Source organism: Oxyura jamaicensis, chromosome 20 (assembly GCF_011077185.1).
Source record: "Oxyura jamaicensis isolate SHBP4307 breed ruddy duck chromosome 20, BPBGC_Ojam_1.0, whole genome shotgun sequence".
In the NCBI taxonomy this organism is placed as follows: domain Eukaryota; kingdom Metazoa; phylum Chordata; class Aves; order Anseriformes; family Anatidae; genus Oxyura; species Oxyura jamaicensis.
The window spans coordinates 5,296,989-5,316,111 of NC_048912.1; the positions used below are offsets into that span (position 1 = coordinate 5,296,989).

General features: G+C 49.1%; 1 protein-coding gene and 1 long non-coding RNA gene across 5 annotated transcripts in view; one reads left to right on the forward strand and one right to left on the reverse strand.

Annotated features, from left to right (window-relative positions):
- The window catches only part of RALY (RALY heterogeneous nuclear ribonucleoprotein), a 116,909-nt gene that overhangs the window by 54,278 nt on the left and 43,508 nt on the right, over positions 1 to 19,123 (forward strand). The window lies entirely within an intron of this gene.
- LOC118176755 lies at positions 16,018 to 17,826 on the reverse strand. The gene is made up of 3 exons (XR_004755512.1): positions 17,781 to 17,826; positions 17,077 to 17,191; positions 16,018 to 16,406 (listed from the first exon to the last, which is right to left on the reverse strand). It is a non-coding gene; the product is annotated as an uncharacterized LOC118176755 (long non-coding RNA).

A 19,123-nucleotide genomic window follows, 5' to 3' on the forward strand; every position in this document is an offset into this window, starting at 1 on the left:
CTCGGTCCCGCTGTCCTCGAGGCGGGTGACTGGGTCTGAGGGCCGAACCTCACGGGGCACAGGGGGGTTGTCCCGTTCTGAGCAGGGCGCTGAGTCCCTCATTCAGAGTCTTCCTGTGCTCAACAGGGCAGTGGATGTCACTTTGTAGGGTGTTCCAAGAGCAATGGCCGTAGGAAAATGGTTCCCTGAGCCTCTCTTTACATCAGTACCATTTCTTCCTCATAAGCATTTTTCCACAGAGCTGTCTCGTCGGCTATCTATAGGCCCGGGCCTGCACGTCAGGGCTGCGTGCAGTACAAAAGTCCTTCACCATCTTGCATCAGCATCTACTTCAATCCCAAAGCCATGGGATGGGCTCTGCTGGCAGCTCACCCCGTCCTGCTTGTCCTTTGTCTCTGCTTTCACTCCTGCCTTTCACGCTCCAACCGGTGGCATCCAGAGGGAGAAAACGTGGCACCAGCTGCAGGCAGGGACCTGTCTCACCTGTGCCTGCACGCCTGAAAGTGTCCCTCCAGGTGACACAGCGCCCTAGTGGAGCCAAGCACAGTGCCTCAAGTTCAGGTTCTTTAGATGCAGTGTGGTGGGGCCTGTGTTGGAAACCTTGCATGAAGGCAAGATGGGGAGCAGCGGTGCTGTCTCTGGCCTAGAGGGTTTGTGTTTCTCCATGAGCTGCAGAGGCACTAGCTGAAACGTGGGAGCAGGGACTACTCCGATGGCTTATGCCAAATTCCTTCCCCCTGCGAGCTCCAGCAGGGACTGATGCCACCGCAGCCCCAGGGATGACAGGCTGGGAAGTCCACGAGCTCTGTGACCATGACCTGACATCAATCATCTCCATGCTGCAGAAACTGGATGCTCCGTGCTGCATCACAAACAAGGCTCCAGTCTGGTCAGGGAGGCCTTCTCACCTCTGCCTTCCTTTCTCTGTTCCTCGGTCCCTATAATCTGCCTAAGCTGATTCCCCTCAGTTCTCTAGTGCCTACAGTAGTGCATCAGTTCCTCAAGCACGCTTTGGGTTTCTTTGTCTTCATCTTTTGTAGCGTCTGTGTCCACCAGCACAATGCTAGAGCTGCCTCCCTAGTGCAGTGAAGCTTGTCCACGGGGAACGGCATGGCCAGACTGGAAGAACTGTCTGTACTCAGCTGACTCCTACTTTCTTCTTAAGCCGTTATTAATATCAAACTTGTAAAATTGCAAGGTATTAAGTTTTTGTGGAGATGCTGCTTGTTGTGTTTTGAGACAGCTGATGGAAGTCTTAATACTGCAGGTGGTGTGCTGCCAATCCGTGTAATGCTGCACTGTATTAGCACTCTGGTATCAGAAATATCCCTCCAGCAGGGAGCTTTGGAAGGCAGAGTGCATTGCCTTTATTCCTGGGCATGTGTATGCACGCTGCTCTTCTGGGTTCATGTTTGAATTTGCAAAGAATCTGTCACATCAGTAATGCCTCCTATGAATTTGGATAATAGTGTGAAAAAAAGAAAAACATCCCATCTCCAAAAACGCTGGGTGGCAAGACAGCCACCAAGGTGGGAGGGGGATGATTCAAAGGAGGGGACACCACCGGGGTGGCTGTTCCCTGTTTGTTGTGTCTGCAGGACTGGGGGGCTCAGGAGCAGCCCCTTCTGATAAAGATGCTCACTTTGTTGTGTTTTTTTTTTCACTCTTCTCACATTCCTTCTCTGTATCCATCTTCTCCCTATCCTTGCGCATGACAGGACCGTGGGGCAGTGCAGCTCCGGTCAGCCTGGGCTGCTGAGCCCACCCAGAGCCGGGACCCCTGCCTGCCTTGGGGGTCCCGCACCCAGACCCTGTGCCAGCAGGGGCAGCAGAAGGGGTGCGGGGTCCTTGGCTCGGGTGGCTGTGAAGGGAGGCTGGGGCTGGTAGCTAGACCAGAGGGTTTCAGCACCAAGAACTGGCCTTTATTGGTCTGCTTGGATTTTTCAGTTTTAAAAGATAGCCCAGAACAGTAAGCAGAAACCACGATGTATAATTTATCAAATGAAACAATGGTGGTTATTGTGGATGAAAACATTTTTGGAAAGCCCTTTCCTTCTCACTAAAATTCTCCATAAGGAACAGGCTGTCTTCTTCCCACCTCGCTGCAATCAGAAAACGCAGTTCAAGGAAAATCCTGCTCGTCCTGCTGCGGTGCCTCACACCTCCTCCCTGTGCCGGATCCGTCCCTTGCCTCCTGGCACTTGAAGCAGGAGCCCGGCTGGGAGCAAGGGCTGGGGAGGGAGGGATGCGGCGTCTGAAATCGCAGCTGCAGCAGCACACCCAGCAGTTAGAGCAAAGCATGCAAGTCAGAGATATGCAGTATGTTCTGTGACGTATCTTGGTGGTTCTCAATTAATGCCCTAATTGCCTTTAAAGAAAATAAGGCTCCAAAATTACTAGGCTGAGTTTCATATGCTATGGAATATAAAAGTGAATGGCTCTTATTGACATTTTGGAATTACAAATTATGTTTGTTGTGAAAAAATGAGAAACCGCCTGCTTAATTGGTTGTAGGCTGCAATTTGTGTGCACTTAGGTAGGAAAAATACAGCTATCTTGGGGCCCGTTAAAGATCACTTTCCTTTGAGTCAGCACAGTGGAGAGCGGGGAGGGAAGCAGATCCATGTCCTACAAAAGCTAAGACTGATGAGGAGCTGAGTGAGAGATGCACTGCCTCGGGTGGGCTGGTGGTGGCTGGACAAAGAGAAGAAAGTGGAGCTTTGGGGGTTTGAACCTCAGGAAGAAAAAACAGCAGCTCCCAGCTAAGGTGGCCTGAACTTAAACACCTGGCAAGATATGGACTGAGCTCCCGGCACAGAAGCTGTAGGCTTCTGGCTGCAAAGAGCAATTTGAGCTTCATCTCCCACAAATACATCAATGGCAAAGGCTGACCTTCTTATCCAGGAGGCCGTTCTGGTCCGTGGAGAACCAGAAACTTCTCCGAGCAGTGGTTCCTCACATCTCACACAGGTTTCCCCCGGGAAGGGAAACCTGCTTACAGAGCTCTGCTTTCCTGCGCTGATGGAGGAGAGTAAAGCTGGGGGATGAAACCGGGACACCCTCTGAAGGCACAGGAGGAAGAGGAGGTCTCTGGAGCAGAACTGCCTTGGTCCAGGCGTCCCAGCACACAGCAAGGATCAGGAGGGTCCAAGCTCAGCGCCGGGGGCTGCAGTGTCCTGAACGGCTTCACCTGGTGGGGCTCAGCAGGGGCACAGCAGGGAGTCTGGCACCGGGGTCTCCTTCTGACAGAGCCCTGGGACAAACACCACTGAGCACTTCCTAGTGCAGGAAGATTCGTCAACACCATTAATTAGAAGTGAAGCTTATATTCCAGGTGGGAAAGGCCTCTGTAGACTGAAAGACCAACATTTAGACTAAGAAGAAACTCAGCTCTTACTCATTTGGTGAATCACAATATTTAGCAAAAGGATTTCTTTGCAGAGAAAGCAATTGGAGTGGCCCTCTGTAATCATTTTTAGTTGAGGCTGCTTTCCCCTCTCACATATTTCTTCCGTGTGAGTCCACTGCGGTTCTGAGGGCTCATGAGCTACAACGTGCATAGGGTTATTGGAGAAGGATGGGAAAGGCCAAAAGCCAGGGCCCTCCGCCTTGCTGCCAGGCACGTGTTAGGGAGGCAGGTGCCATGATGGACCACGCCAGAACGCGGCTCTCCTGCCTTCCCTTGCTCACCAGCGTGCTTTGTGAGCTTCCAGGTTGCTTTGCCTCTCCACACTCCATTTTCCAGATCCTTCAGGCCAGCTCTGCATCCCTCTGGGTGGCTGGGTGGGCAATCCAGGCAGGGCCAAACCTGGGTACCTCTGCACCCAGCTCGAGGTTGTGCATAAACACCTCTGATGGTGCAACCCGAAGTCAAGGAGGGCTTTGCGGTTAGCTTCAGAGCAACACTGAGCCGCCGCTGGGGAGCGTGAAATCCCCGCCGTCCCACGGCAACTCTCTGTGATACCATCTAATTAATAGCAGCACCTCCTGCCTGAGGCCGAGAGGTAGTTGATGAGCCACTGTAAGTTTCTCCTGTGATTCTTTTCCTCTTTGTTTTAACCAGATCTGATCAATACTATAAAGGGCAAAGTGGCAGTATTATTTACTTATCGCGGGAGCAGCACAGCAAACTGTCTATCACTTTGCAGTTTGCTGACCGATGCTACAGATAATCTGTGCTTATCACTCCCTTTGCAGGGAAGCCCCGTAGAGAGTAATACATCAATAATGCACTGATCGTAGGCATTTGGTGGGAAATACACCTTTTTAATAGATTTCGTAGCTCTCGGTAGCAGTAACATTGTTCTGCGGAAGAAAAAATAAAGAGGGTGAGTTTTAATTCAAGGAATTCTTAAATTCAAAATGACTTTTTCCGTACAAATTGTTGTAGAAAATATTTAATTTCACAGCTGTCATGTTTGTAGTAAGAAGAAGGAAAGCCATAGCATTTACCTGAGAAACAACAAATTTTAACTTGGGTTTTAGTCTAAGCAAAAAGATAATTGAGTAAATACATTTTTCTATGAGCTTTTTGATCGTATATCGGGTATTTCATGGAAAGCCCTCTGCAGGTCCTGCCAGCTGCTCTCTGCCAGGCTGTGGCAATTCTCTAACCCCTGTGAGCAGACGTCTCTGTGAAGCCACACGTCTTGCCGTGCTGCTCCTGACCCGGGGCAGCGTTCATGGTCTCCAGCAAGCGCCGCTCCGTTCCAGTAGACACTTGTGCATCTCATTTTGGAGGATCCCTTTTCACAGCACACACTTTCTTTTCAAGGGCAAAATTTGCTTTCAAGCTCAGCCAGAAGAGTGTGGGCTGCAGAAGATAAGAGTGACAAATTGGCACACGGGGAAGGAATAAACTTGGGTCCTTCAGCTCCATCACCATACCCCAGCCACTCCTCAGATCAACACAAGCAGGGGCACTGCTTTCACAGACCACAGCTTAATAAACACCCTCCTTAGGATGCTTTGGAGACTTCTGCTCTGTTTCCCTAGTGGTGTGCTTCACCTGTGCTCAGGTGCACATCCCTGCAGCCTTTCGTCTCCACCTGGTCCTTAGGGACCCAGCTCCTCACGGCAGCCCGCGGGTACAGGGAAGGGGCCGGATCCAGTTACTGCCAGCAGCAACCTCCGGCATCTCGTAGGGAGGGGAACAGCTTGCTTTGATGGACACTCCAAAACCTTCTGCCCTCTGGCACCAACAGCTCCGAGGAGCTTTTCCCAGGATGTTTTATGCCTATGGAAAGATTTTTAACCTTCTCACTTTCAGCTGTTGTTTTTCAGAAGTGAATTGTTAACCTCCGGTTGTGCCCACGATGGACTTTTGGGAAGCCCAGCAGCATCCTTGTACTGGGGACCAGCCCTACAGCAGCAAGGAGCAGCCTCGGGGCTCCCCCAGAGGTTTCCCTGAGATGTCCCCAGGCGTGTCCCCCACCCCGCTACCAGCTTTGAGCGACAGTGCCCAAATGAGTTGCTCCAGGTCATTAGTTTATTTTCCAGCCCACAGCTCCCATACCCTCAGGTGCAGGATAAACCCCAGGGATGTCCAAGGCAGCTGAGAAAACCAAGTCAGCAGCACGTAGGAAACCTCTGAGGGTGGTTAAGGGTTTATATATGGAAAAAGTTGCCTGGTGATGCAGTGCACAGGACATGGTGACGCTCTTTGTGGTCAGTGAGACAGTTGAGGATGTAATGCACAAATATTGGCCCTGCTAAGAAGCCAGCAAGCCTTATTAGAGCCATGAGTACCAGCGACTCTGCTGTCGCAGCCCCAGGGATGCAGACCCATCCTCTGCCAGCACGGATGAGGCTGGGCCAAGTGGAGCAGCGTGGGGTTGCACCGCACTGGGTGTAACGCTGGGGCTCGGCGTGGGTCCCTGCGGTGCCCCGTGGGCGATGGGTGCCCGGGGCGGCCCCGTGGGGTGGGCAGGGACTGGCGGCAGTGACAGGAGAAGCAGCGGGCAGGGGCTCGTGCACCTCTGACTCCAGCAACAGAGGCAACTGCGTTTTAGCGAGCGGGTTTGCGGTGTCTGTGGCACACAGATCAGCAACGTGCTGTGCAGCAGCTGCTGTCAGTAAAGCACGTCGACGAGCCTCATTAACGCTGCCTTATGAGCGCAGTTGAGTGTAATTGTTCACTGTATTTAAAAACCAGAACGGGGAAAAATTGCCGGAATATATCCTCTGTGCGTGTGAAATGCTGGAAATAATGGTAGGCATTCTTGTTTAGAGCAGTGTGAAAAAGGCAGGACTGTGATTTTAGGAAGTGAATAAAATGTCTCACCTGGAGCTGCAGGTTTACGGGGACAGGCACGTGCTTACAGCTGCTCCTGCTCACCGTGCATCCCCGCTGCCCGTCCCACTGCTCACCATGTACCTCGCCCAGGAACCTGTGCTTGATCCAAGTATCTCTCTCCACAAAAATCACAGTTAAGATGTCAACAAAGGCTCCCCTGCCTCACCTTGTAACTTGTGCCCGTGGTTAGTCATGTCCCTGTTAAAATGTGAGCCCTTTATCCTGTTCCAATTTGGCCTCAGTTTCCAGATGTTTGTTCCTGTTCCATCTCTATCCTCTTGATTAAAGAGCTCTCATGTACCCGGTATTGTCTGCACATGGAAGTTCTCACCTAGTGTAATCAAATCACCTTCCGATCTCTGTGATTAGCTAAACAGCACAAAGTCTTTAATTTTTCTATGTCACGCATTTTTGTGGCTGCATTCTGCACTTTCTTCCTTTTCTTTGATCTGCAAACAGGAGGTACTAAATTGTGCATTGAAGGTTTGAATTCAGAAGTGATGAGATGTTTACCCAAACCTGCCCTGGGCATCTGCCAGGCTAGGGTGGCCGCACCGGGCTGCCCGTGCCGAGCGGTGCTCCCTTGTGGGGAACAAGGACACCTCCAGCTCTACTTCAGCATTTTGCTTTCTGATCTCAGAAAGCTCACGAGGAGAGCCAAGAAGTGACCCAAACTTCCCCTAAACTCTCTCAGAGTTGCCACAATGGCTGTTGTGTGTTTCCTGTTCGTGTGACATGACTGACCCAAGGGCAGCATTCTCCCTGCCTGTGAATATAGCTGGGGAAAGGGGGCTGCAGCAAGCAGCACGCTGGTACCACGGTCCGTGCAGCAGGTGGAAATCCAGGGGATGCTCCTGAAATCAAAAAAGCTTTGGAGCTCTGCAGCCGCTGAGGACCAGCCCCATGGTAAGTAGATCCCATCGCAGTTTCAGAGCCGTTCCAGGGGTGGTGCATCCTCATTTCTTTTCAGCAAACCTCACAGTGGACCCAAAGAGGGGTTATATTTGCATAATCTTGACTTTTTTTTTTATCACCCTCTCATGATTTTTGAAAGCTTAGGTATCTGAAGTGCTTAGCTCAGTGTTGAGTGCCTCATTAAATTTCAGAACCCTGCTTTCCTAGGCTCCGTTAATTAGGCACTTGATTGAAAGTCTGAATCTGAAGGCTTGGGTATTGACTACAGCTTTGCTAACCTAAGGTGATCTGTTCAGTGTAGTTAAAGCTTGCCCAGCCAATTTCTTTTCTTAACGTCCTTCACCCTGCTATTAAAGAGGCATCACAGATTGCTGGAAAACCCTTGTGTTTCCACTGCGGTGGCTGGAGAGCCTCAAAGATTTATTTTAGCTCTTGAGCTTCATTGTTACTTGAGTTTTCTGCTGCAGTTGTTTAATAAAGACTGCCTGTCCATTTAACAGGCAGCACTTAAAGGCCAGCCAGAATATTGTCTTGAATGCTCTTGTAGCCTGTTAGGCTTTTTATTTATTTCTTTATTAAGTACTGGAGAATCTTTTAGGTGTTTGTATAACAAGCAAGGAGCCCCTTGTCAGATGGCAGCATGCTTTTCTTGTCTGCAGTGTCGGCTTCAGTATTTTCATCTGCCAGACACGGAGCTGCTTAGAAGCAGTCTCCCCACAGACACGCAGGTTTCTAGGTGGAAGGAAGGTACCTGACGGCACATGGACCTGCCCTGCGGATCACACGCTGGTGCTGCTTTCCCCAGGCAGTTATGGGGTGTGCAGCAAGGAGACAGGGCAGCCAAAACCAAGCATCATGTGCTGCTCCTCCACCCCACATCGCTTTTGCATCAGCCACAGGGAAAGACCTGGGCGGGCAGATGGAGAGGAGCGAAGGACGGGTGACCTGAGATGTCCCTGCTGCCTGCTGAGCCTGCACTGCCAGGCCGGGACGAGGAGGCATGGAAATACCCCCAAAATGAGCTGTCCTGGCTGCACAGCTTGGGCTGGAGACAAAGAGATGCTGGGTTAGAAGGGGAGGGTGTGCGGAGCTCCCGGCAGAGAACAAGGTTGGGTGGTGAGAGAACCCCCAGGGCAGTGAATCACAGTGAGATGTCTGCAGCTGTGCCACCTGTCTGGGTCTGTGTGTGCCGCCAGATTTTTCCCGTCAGCCACATGCCAGCGACACACGGAGACATCACCCAGCTCTGCTATCAGGGAGCAGCTCCGTGAGGACGAGGTACTGCAGGGGCCCTGTAGCCATTACCTCCCCAGCTTGCTGCGTCCCGAGCTGGAATCTCTCCGCAGATTCCCAGCCTTTTTGTTGTTCTAGGCTCTAGTAGAGATAGTATTGGTATTAAGGTATCTCTTAGAGATATTAGCTAAGTCTGTCTCATAATTCCCTCCTTTAAATTGTCTCCTGTCAGTGTTATGTGGCAGCTGCTCCGGTTTCTGCTTTAGGCCGCACATCTGCTACCTCCAGTCCCTTGACACACAACCTTTTTCCTTCTCATTCTCCTCCCCTGCAGCTCACACCACCTCGATTCAATTAGTTGGCCCAGACTGGCCTTCCTTTGCGTGCCTGTTTTGTTCTGACAAAGGTGGCAGTCAAGGTAGACAGTAATTTAATTTAATTTTATTCTGAGGCTTTACGTGGGATAATCCTGAAGTTTAATCTTGCCTCTGAGTCACAGCTATTGGCCTTGGTCACTTGTGAAAGGTTGTTTTTAGTATCTTGGTCTGCTCAACAGCTCTCATTTGTTACTCTCTTCGCTCCTGGTAGATGTTTCTGGCCTGTTCGTAGGCAGAGGACTGCTGAGACTACACAGCTCCCTCTGAACAGTGCTGTGGATGTGTGCCCATTGAGGAAGATGCAAAAATGGCTTTGGAGGTGAAAGAAGTTACTACTTCTTCATGCAAATGTGGCATTTTTATTTTCTGAAGGTAGTAGGCATTTTCCCCTCTTACCTATTGAAGTTGACATTATGAAATACCCTAACACGTACAGTGATATGAACGTGTTACAAAGTGCGAGTCTGCAAGACCTGTGTCCAAAGGAAAAACATAAATAAGAACAGAGCAGCACTTGACAGGGGGTTGCTGTTCACCTGTTGACCTTTGTAAAAATGTTTTCACGTTGCCATCTGAGCATCCCTGCACAAGGGACATGCAGTCATAACCAGCTAATGAATTAGAGCTAGGCACGTGAGACACAGCAGTGTTAGCTCCATTTGATGATGGGAATTGAGGCCCAGGAAGAGTTAAATAGCTGGCAAAAGTTGTCCATGAGGGCCTGAATGCAGATCCCCCGGTCACCCAATGCTAAGAGGCTGCTGCTGTGGCGGAGGTGGAAACCCCCAGGAGGGAGTTGCTGCCTTGCAGAAGCTGAAGTGCTGCTGGTTTCCATCAGAGCCAAGTGCCTGTGCTGGGGTGAGGGCTGCCCATCCTTGTCCCACGGCCCCACCGACACCGGGGCAGCAGCTGGGAGGATGGAAACAAGGAGCTGGAATGGGGTCGGTTCTGCCCGTGCAGGACTGCAGGCTGTTGGTTCGTACACGGGTGGAGAGTTTGGGTGTTGCTGGTTGGTGGAGATAATCCCTTGGTATCATCCTGCAGAGGTGGAGGTGGCTGTGCTCTGCAGGACGTGCTCTTGGCGGTCTTCAGGGCTTGCTCCTCCGGACCAGCTTTCTGCAGAAAAGACGAGGCAAGCTTGATTCCTCTTTAGATTCCATGTCAGTGCCGCGTGGTGGGCAGAGGGGGAGGGATGCCATGGGCAATGCAGATCCCTTCTTTTTGTAGTTAATATGATAGCTTGCAGCTTTTTGGAAGATAAATTGTAAACTGAGGAGGCTGTTGAATAAAGACTACACTTCTCCCTGCCTCCTCCCCATCAGAAGAATTTAATCAAAAACCTTCTGTATTCTGCACAGAGCCCCTGGCTTTAGTCATTTTATATCAGGGACCTGGTCCAGCAGAACACTTAGGCTGAAGGGGTATCCTGCTGCATGTAATTAGGCTGCTCATCTGCGTGGATTTAAACAAATAATTAAATGATTTTCTGAATCAGCATCAGGGTACTGAGCACCTTGTAAAGTGCCCCTTGTTCATGTTTTGGAGCAGAGCACTGTCTGTGAATTGAGCTGGGCCGTACGGCCTCTGGTCTGTGCATGCAGACCAAGCAGGGTGTAGGACTCCTGTAATTTCCTCCTGCAGCCGGTTTGTGCCAGCCCCTTGCTCTGGAGACAGCAAAAAGGGAGCAAGCCCAGCGAAGGAGAACTCATTGAAAAGTCCATAGCCACACTCAGAGGAAATGTGTAAGTGTTTTGCTTTGCTCAGCCAGCTGCTGTCCCAGCTCACGCCGTTACTCTGCAGAACACGGCGTCTGTCTGTCAGAGCTCCGTCCACAGCACCCAGCCCAGGGCAGCCATGGGAGGCGTAGTTTCCATCCGGCCTGGGGCAGAAGGGCTTGAATTTTATTACTAGCACGTGGCAGATGTTCAGTGACCTGTGGTAAGTGAATGGCATATTTGCAATAAAATTGTGAATACTCGTTGACCCATATTTATGAGATGAGGTAGTTAATATACTTGATTTACAGGTTTGATGAGATTTTGAATCTTTGAGAGAGATGGAACATGCAGTAACACACAGTGTCTTTGTTTCAGTGATGGCTTTGAAGGAATGTTTCCAAAAATGCCAGCACTTTGGATAACAAGGCAGTTGAGCGGTGTTTTCTGGGTGCAAAGCCTTGGAAAAAGTGCTGGGAAATGACATGTGGATGGAGTATGCGTGGGGCACAGCTGAGCAGTGAAGATGAGGCCAGGCCACCAGCAAGATTTAAGAGGACCATCAGGATTATTCTGTGGATATGAGCTCATAACAAAGAATTAGGTGGAGTTAGGATCCTATCCTATATATTGTTTCCACTGAAGGAACAGGGAGGGGAAATAGGCCCTGGGTCTGGGAAGATAATTAATCACATTCTAATCTGAAGCCAGAAATAAGATGTAGCCTTGTCTGATGGCAGTGTCCACCTTGCCGTGCTGATGGAAGTGGAAATCAATGGCAATTTATCTGAACACTGAGGGCCGTGAACGGTGCCTGCTGAGGCATAGGTTGTGTTTGGTCTCCACTGTGGAGGTGGCAGCCTCCAGCCTTCAGCAGGGAGCAGGGCAGGGCTGTGAGGGCAGCAGATGAAGGTGCTGAGGATCCAGAAATTTGGGAATTTGGGAACTCACTCCTCCAGGAAGGGATTCAGACCATCAGCACTCAAGCCCACATCTCCCATACGTGGAGCAGAGGGGCTTTTGTTTTGTCCCTGAGTCTGGCGCTGTGTTCTCTTGTAGGGTTTGCAGTAGGTGATAGGCTGGGAAGGTTTTGAAGAATGGATCTTTGTTTGGCCGCAGTTTAGCAGTCTGGATGTTCCTGTGGTTGGTGGTGCTAGCAGGAAATGTCAAGTTTCTCTAAGTGGTTTTGAAACTGGCTGATGTCTTTGTGCTGGGATCTCGGGGGCTGAAGGCTGTCTCACAACAGGCATCCAACAGCAACTTCAAGGTCCTGTTGAAAGACAGTGAAATGGATGTACACATGGACTCTTTCACTGACCACCTTCTTTGATCACCCTTACTGTGAATATTTGGCTTACACATACTTCTGGGACTAAAACTTGGGCATGTTCTTCTTTATACTTTGGGTTCAGAGCTTTCTTCATGCAGTGTGACACCACGTCACACCAGGAAAGGCAGACTGTGACCTGTGTCGGTAAGACCTTCCTGTGAGTGTTCCAGCAATGATCCCCTGCATTCCTTGTCTGAGGAAGATCTCTTTTTACTCAGATGACACCGAAGGGCTCTGTCTACATGTGACTGCAAAAATCTCTGGATAGGTTCAGAACTCAGTGGAAAGTATTCATTGTGCAGGACATTTATCATTTTTCTTTTGTAGGTTATACACCAAAATACGTATTATAAGCCAGAAAAAGAAAGCTGCTCCCCAGAGCTTTTTGCTGGGGCATTCAGCATCTTATCTGAGTAAGCGAAATCGCAGCTAAGCAAACACAGGCAGGGTCAGGCAGCATATAGAGCAGCTGGGAACTGCAGAACAAAAGCCTCTTTGCACTCCCAATAAATTGGTCCCATAGGAATTTTGCTTTGAAATTATAATTGACCCAGGGAAGAAAACTATTTCATAGACTTTGAACTCATTAAAAAACTCCATCACTCATCTGCAGTTTATTCTAGACACTTACTCAAAAGCAATTTAATGATCTTTCTAACGAACTTAGCTTAATGTTGCTTGGAATGTATCTTATCCAAAGAGCACAGCACTGATTGTAGGAGTGGAAGGTGTTATTAGCTCTGTTAGTTGCAGCCACTAAGAACCTCTCAGGAATTTCAGAAGCTTCCACAATCAGGAACAATTTTGGCATCTTTTTTTTAAGCACAGATTCATGTGGAATTTCGTACCTTTACAACCTTCTTTTAAAAAAGGTGAAAAATAATGGTATTAAGGTAAACTCCAGATTAAGGAATATTTAGAAGAGATTTTTTAAAACAAACTTTGAGTGGACTTGCATTATATTACAGGACATTCACAGCACAGTAGGATTTGCCTTCAGCCATCAAACCCTCTAATATGGCCCCCGTGTAGGAGAACATCCCTATTCAGGAAATCATTTCTGTGTGCAGCCGTTTCATAGGTGCCGACCCTTTTCTCCTAGAGAACTGCTGCAATGTCATTGACTTCAGGCTATGAAAACATCGCGTGTCCTGCCCCAACAGACTGTATCGAGGCAGGGGCTCAGCCGCGTGGCTGGGTTTGTGGGACACACCAACCGGGACCCCAGCACAGGCGAGGGCTGGGTGAAAGTGTGGAGCCAGGCACTGTGCTGCCCTTTTTTTTCCTCCTCGTGTTAACTCTCGGTGATGTTCAGACTGTGGCCGCTGTCTGAGCAGGTTTGTTTCCCGGGTGCCTTGGGAGCCCCAGGGACCCGCAGGCCCAGCTGCGTGTGCGTGAGGAGCCCCCAGCACCTGCTCCTTCTGGCTGTGCTTTGCCATCTCTGCTGTGCCTGCGCTCCTGGGTCTGTTTTCTGTTGTCTTTGGAGCAGGTTCAACGCTTTTCACCCTCGGTGAAAATCAAAAATTCGGTAAAGAATAAGGTACGAACAGCTGGTTGAGCTACTGGCATTGAGGGGCCCATTCCTTAAGTGAGGTTTACTCTCAGTTTATTTTTCCTGGCATTTAGCTTAAGACACTTCAGTGAGAGAAGATGTTTTCTCTTGGGACAATCCTCAAGGAGATCCAATTTCAGGGGAAAAAAAAATTACACTTCCCTCTCAAACTAACTCTTGAAATGCTCGGAAGGCCTCTTTTGCAGCTGCCTTCAGGTGGTGGGGTGTCCTGAACAAGTGCTGTCTGTACGCAGCTGTGCCACCTGCTCGGTTCTACAGTCTTTTGTTCTACAGGGTTTGGGAACCATTATCGCCAGTCAAACTTTCTGAATGTCACAGCTTCACCCCAGCGGTGCTGCTGTGCTCACCCTGGGATGGCAGGAGGGTCTGGAGAAGGTGGTTAACGTACCTCGAGTGGAAGGGCTGTAAACGTGGGTTGGCAATGATTCTGTAGTAATTTCTTAACTGAGCGTTGTCACCTGGCAGTGTTTTCCAGAGGTGAGTGACACCAAACAAAGTCTTTTTGGCCTTTCATTAGGGACTAATTGTGCACTGCTGATGTTAATGGTATAGTTAATTGACTTTGTGAGCGCTGGGCAGAATCAGGAGTTTCACGAGCAGTTGGTGCCACTGAAGGTCACGCAGAGTAGCTTTTGGTCTCAGTTAATCGACTTTTTGACTGAACTGTACCAAGGTGTCAGCACAAGCTGAACTTTTTGTAGAAACTGGGGGTTCTAAGTGAGTATTCTCTGATGTCTAAAGAGGGTTGCACTCACGTTAGAGTCTTACCCAGGAGAGTCTCTGAGACCTTCTTAGCAGTCATCTCTTCCCACCACTGGTAGGAACTCAGGTCCAAAATGCAGTAGCATAAGCAGCCAGCAGGTTTGCTAGGAGCAGGTTCAGAATACTCACACTGCCCCAGTCTGATGCTTTCCTCTTGGATTTCATCTGTTACATGTGCTTTTCCCCATGTCCATCCTCTGAAGGTCCCAAGAACCACCATATTGTACACACGGGGGAGAGATGAGAAGAAGAGAAGTGGTGCAAGGAAACCACCCAGCCCTTTAGGAGAGGTGGCCCTGTCCCACCCCAGCTCTTGGCCACCTCCAGCACACGTGTGGGTTAACCCTGGCACCAAGCATCTCCTTGGGCCTGGTGAGAAACAGAGCCCAAATCCTCCCCCAAGGTGCCTCCTGCATCCCAGAGCTCCTTCTGGAGCTGCAGCTCCTAAGTGCACCTGCACAAATCCCTGTGACGCCTCTGGCCCTGCGTACTGTGGGGACCCTGCCAGGAGCGTTTCGCTGGGGTGCTCAGAAGAGGGGCCTGTTTCTATGCTTAATACTTCTAAAAAATTAAAAGCACTCAGCCTGCTTGCCGTTAATCCACAAGCTGGGTGTCTCTAAGAGCATGTGCAGATGTGAGGCTGGAAACCAGGTCAGTAAATACAAAATGACACTTTCTAAAGTAAAAATGTTTAGATTTCCCAAGGTTTCTTTCCCCAACTCCTGCCTGTAAATCTTGCCAGTGCTGGGAAGCAGCAGGGCTCCCCTCCGCTTTCTGAGCTTCTCAAAATGACAAAAATCCCTCAGCGGCAAATCCTGGCATTAGGGGGGGACGGCTACTCAGATTTGCATCGTCACATGTGGAATCAGGAGGCACTGGGGATTTATTGTGGCCAGCGGGGGGACATTGAGCAGGATTTCTGCTCATTGCAGAAAGGGAAGGGGACAAATCACGTGCCAGCCATAAAGTGCACAAAGTAATGCCTTTGGAGGAGTCATTTGCTCTCCCTTGGAAAGGTGATGCCTTGATTTTGTTTTGATTCCTCGTCTGGATATCTCTACCCAGAGAAATTTACTCATTTCTTTCTGTGTAGCAAGACTGATTCAGCAGAGGAGCCGTGACAGACAACAGAGCACAGATGAAGATCACGTCAGATTGAGGCTGTTGTTAACTGTCCTCAGCAGCTAAAAGCATTCTGGGCTCTGCTTCACTGCGAGGAAGGTTGTCCAAGATAACCAAAGAGGTCCCCTTCAAAAACCCCATTGCCTGATCCCACTCGTCCTGTAGAAACAGACCTACAGTTTCTCTAAGAGAGTTATTTCTCATATGCATTTCTCTCACAACAAAGAAGCATAATTATTGTTGTGTAGCTTGTGCACAAAACTCTCCTATGTGTTTTAAGCATGTGACGTTTTTCCAAGAATAAACAATAGAATGGCTCTGAATTGTTCACAAACCTTTCCCTTCCACTTTCTAACCTCTAGAGAGCAAGTAGAAAATATTCAGTGCTTTCAAATGTTAATGACATTTTGTATTTTGTAAGAAAAGAAAACAAACAAAAATATTCCCCAAATAATGCTGTGACTCTGTCCCCGCATTCTGCCATCTCCAGTCACTTGGTTCGCTTCATCTCATTGAGAAGTTCATCCTTGTGTCACACGTTACTGTTTCTGCTGGCAGGTTGAGTAGCTGAGCTTCTTTAAACAAAGGGTAATAATGTTTATTCCAGCCCATGCGGGACAGAGTCAGTCTGCAGTGGAGATGCACGGGGGAGGAGTGTTGAGGAGTGAGGAACACGGGTCTGAGTTGGTCTGGGCACTACTCAGCCCTGTAGGACAGGACCTGTCATCTCCTATCTCCTTCGGTATCATAGGCCATGTTGCAGTCACATCCTTTTTTTTCTGGCTCTCAAGAGCAAAAGCACCATAAAGAATAACCAAAAGAAAACTGGAATGTGGTACTTTTAATTAAATTTTAAAATAAGACAAACAGTAGCAACAACAACAACAACAAACGTGCTGGACACATCAATCTGCCTCCTTCTCGGTGATGAACTCTGTTTAGCCAAAAGAAGACTATTTTTTACCATTCGTGTCCTGGTGACACAGCATCGCAGCCCTCTGCACTGGGACCCAGCAGTGCAAGCTGCTCGGTCGCCCCTGGGCAGGAGGAGAGCAGAGACAGGTTTCTATCCGGGCTGATAGACCTGTGAAAAATCAGCAGAATGTTAACCTGAGGATTTGGCCCATAGCCCATGCTACAGAGAGCGGAACAAAGGTGAAGAGGGCAGAGGGAGATGGCTCTCCACCTGTTTTCAGCCCGCCAGTATGTTGTTTTCTCTCTTACACACGTGAAACCTGAACATCTTGCATCTTTGTAAAATCCGGGCAGGTTGCTGGTGCTGGTGTGGATGACAATGGTTGTGCATCCTTATTTTTAATGGTTCAATCCGGGCTGTTGCTATGGTTTCAGCACTAACAGATCAGGTTGTAGGAGGCAAAGCAACCCCTGAGAGGAAATAAACCAGTGCTGCTTTGGGAAGGTATTATTAAATATTACTTTGTTGTTATTATTGCTGCTGGTTTCATTCCTTCATCTGCTGGGTGTTAGCAGGGGTGGTGATTAAAAGCACCCGCCCCTGGTGTGCCGTGTGGGTGGTTTGTGCCCTGCTGCCTCCAGTGCTGCCTGCAGGTCCTATAGCTGCTCTTGAGAAAACCCCAGGACTGACCAACCGCAGCCTCCATGGCCAAATCCAAGCATCAGTCTCGCTCCTTTTCAGTCACCTACCACGAGCGTATCTGCAGGTGTCACCCCACAGGAGATCAGCCCATTTTACAGATGGGAAAAACAAAGCACAGAGCTGCAGAGTGACTCACCAGCGTCCCCAGAGAGAGAAGCAGAAGTCAGCTCTAGGTCTTTTCAATCTCAAGTCAATGCTTTATTCGTTTCATTAAACTGAGCATCTCTCATCTCCCGTGTCAGCCATTTCCCCTGGGTGCAATGCAAAGCTTTAGGCTGTTTGGTCTTGGAAGAGCTTTGTACAACCCCTCCAAGATTGCCTGTTCTCACCTTGGCCAAGACCTTGGGGTGACCTGGGTCAGTGTTTCTATATGGCAGCCTTTGATTTAGCAGGAAATGGTGCACCCCTGCTGCAGCCTGTCACTAACCCATTATAAAAGCACCCTTTTGCTGCTTGCTTACCTCTGAGTGTGCTAGTGAAAGAAAAATAAGTGCTAGGGGATTACTCTGCTAATGAATAGACCTGTGTGTGCACGTATGTAGCGCAGCATCTTACAAGTCCATCTCAGTGCTTTTTAGGTCTAAGAATGAAAGTTATAATGAGTAAAATATTGATTTCCCATAAAAGGGTTTTAATCAAATGCCCTGACACCCAAGGGGGACAGAACTCTGCTACAACACCAAATTGCACTTCATATGCCATCTATTTTTCAACCACTGTACAAATGAGCCTGCCCACCGGATATTTTAGCGTTCCCAGATGTCATGCATCACGGGAAGCAGGGCGAGCTGTGAGGATAGCCAGTGCTGCCTGGCTCTGGAAGAGCAAGGTCTGACAAACCTGCCAGGGGGGTATGGAGAAAGCAAGACAGGAGAAGAGATCCGTGGTGCAGACCAAGGACAAGAGGGTTGGCTTTAATGGCTGTCATTACCAATATATTCAGCAGACCTTTGGCATCAACTCAGGAATTAATTTTTACACCTGTTCCTTGTCCCCCATCATCCGGTGCCTACCTGAGGCTGGCTGCTGCCATCCCTTGGAGCCCCCTCTCCAGAAGGTGCCCAGAGATCTCCTGCAAACTTTGGGCAGAGAGCATGTGCTCATGGAGACCGTTCCTGCCTGCTGAGAGCAGTGCCAGCTTGCCACAGGTTATTCCCTTACGCTTCAGGCGAAGTGTGAGCCTTGGACAAGGGCTAAAACAACAGAGAGCAGCAAAAAACAATTGTTAGAAAGAAAGAGAGAGGGGATTAAGTGAGCAATCCAGTGTCTCCTGGGAGTAGCACCAGGCAGGACAACCTTCTGGGCTTGCAGAGCTTGGTAATGAAGAAGCTCTGCTTGGACCTGGGGACCAGGATTTGGAGACCCTGAGGCAGGAGGCACAGGCTCGCCTCGTCTGCGCTGATCTGCCACAGGGCTCTAGGTGTGCCACTGGTCTGGGGGGCCTGAAGCTAGTTCGTACCACTGGAAATCTGCTTGCCTAATATTATACAAGTCTCCAGCCATGGCCAAATCTTTTTTCATCAGTAGGTTTCTATTTCTTGTATCTTCATTAATGTTTTCATATTTTTATTAGTATTGTAGCTATGAGACTTGTGTGTTGGGGTGTGTGGGGGGTTAATAATAAAGTACTACTAGAAGCAATGTTTATTTTATGAATACATAATTTCAGTTCTAGAATAAATTACCCAAAGGGGGGAAATGTGTCTTGCTGCAGCCTCTGTCTCCTGCAGGTTTGCCAGCCCTTGTGGTTTTACCATGGGGCTCAAGTCTGTTTTCTTAAAATTTGAGTTCCTGTAGGGGTATCAGTAGCAAATTTCCTCACTTTAAAAAAGTAGTAGTGTATTTTTGGCCTATCATGGGGAAAAGCTTGAAAACTCAACCTCTTCTTGCAGGTTGGGGAAAAAAGAAAATGAAAACAACTCAAAGACAAGTTTTTAAGAATATCAAGAATCTAAATTCATCACAAGATATTGGCACGTAGCAGTTGCCAAGAGATAAGATGGGGCCGGTGAGATGGTAAAGCACCCACATTGCACAAACGGGATGGGAAAGGACATTCAGCTCTGTGTCATGCTTCATGGCAGACCAGGTACAAGATCTACGTTTTTAAATGAAGGAGGTTGTTCACATGAAGCTCTTGGCTGGATTTCGGTCCCCCCACTTCTGTGGCATTTGAAGGCTGG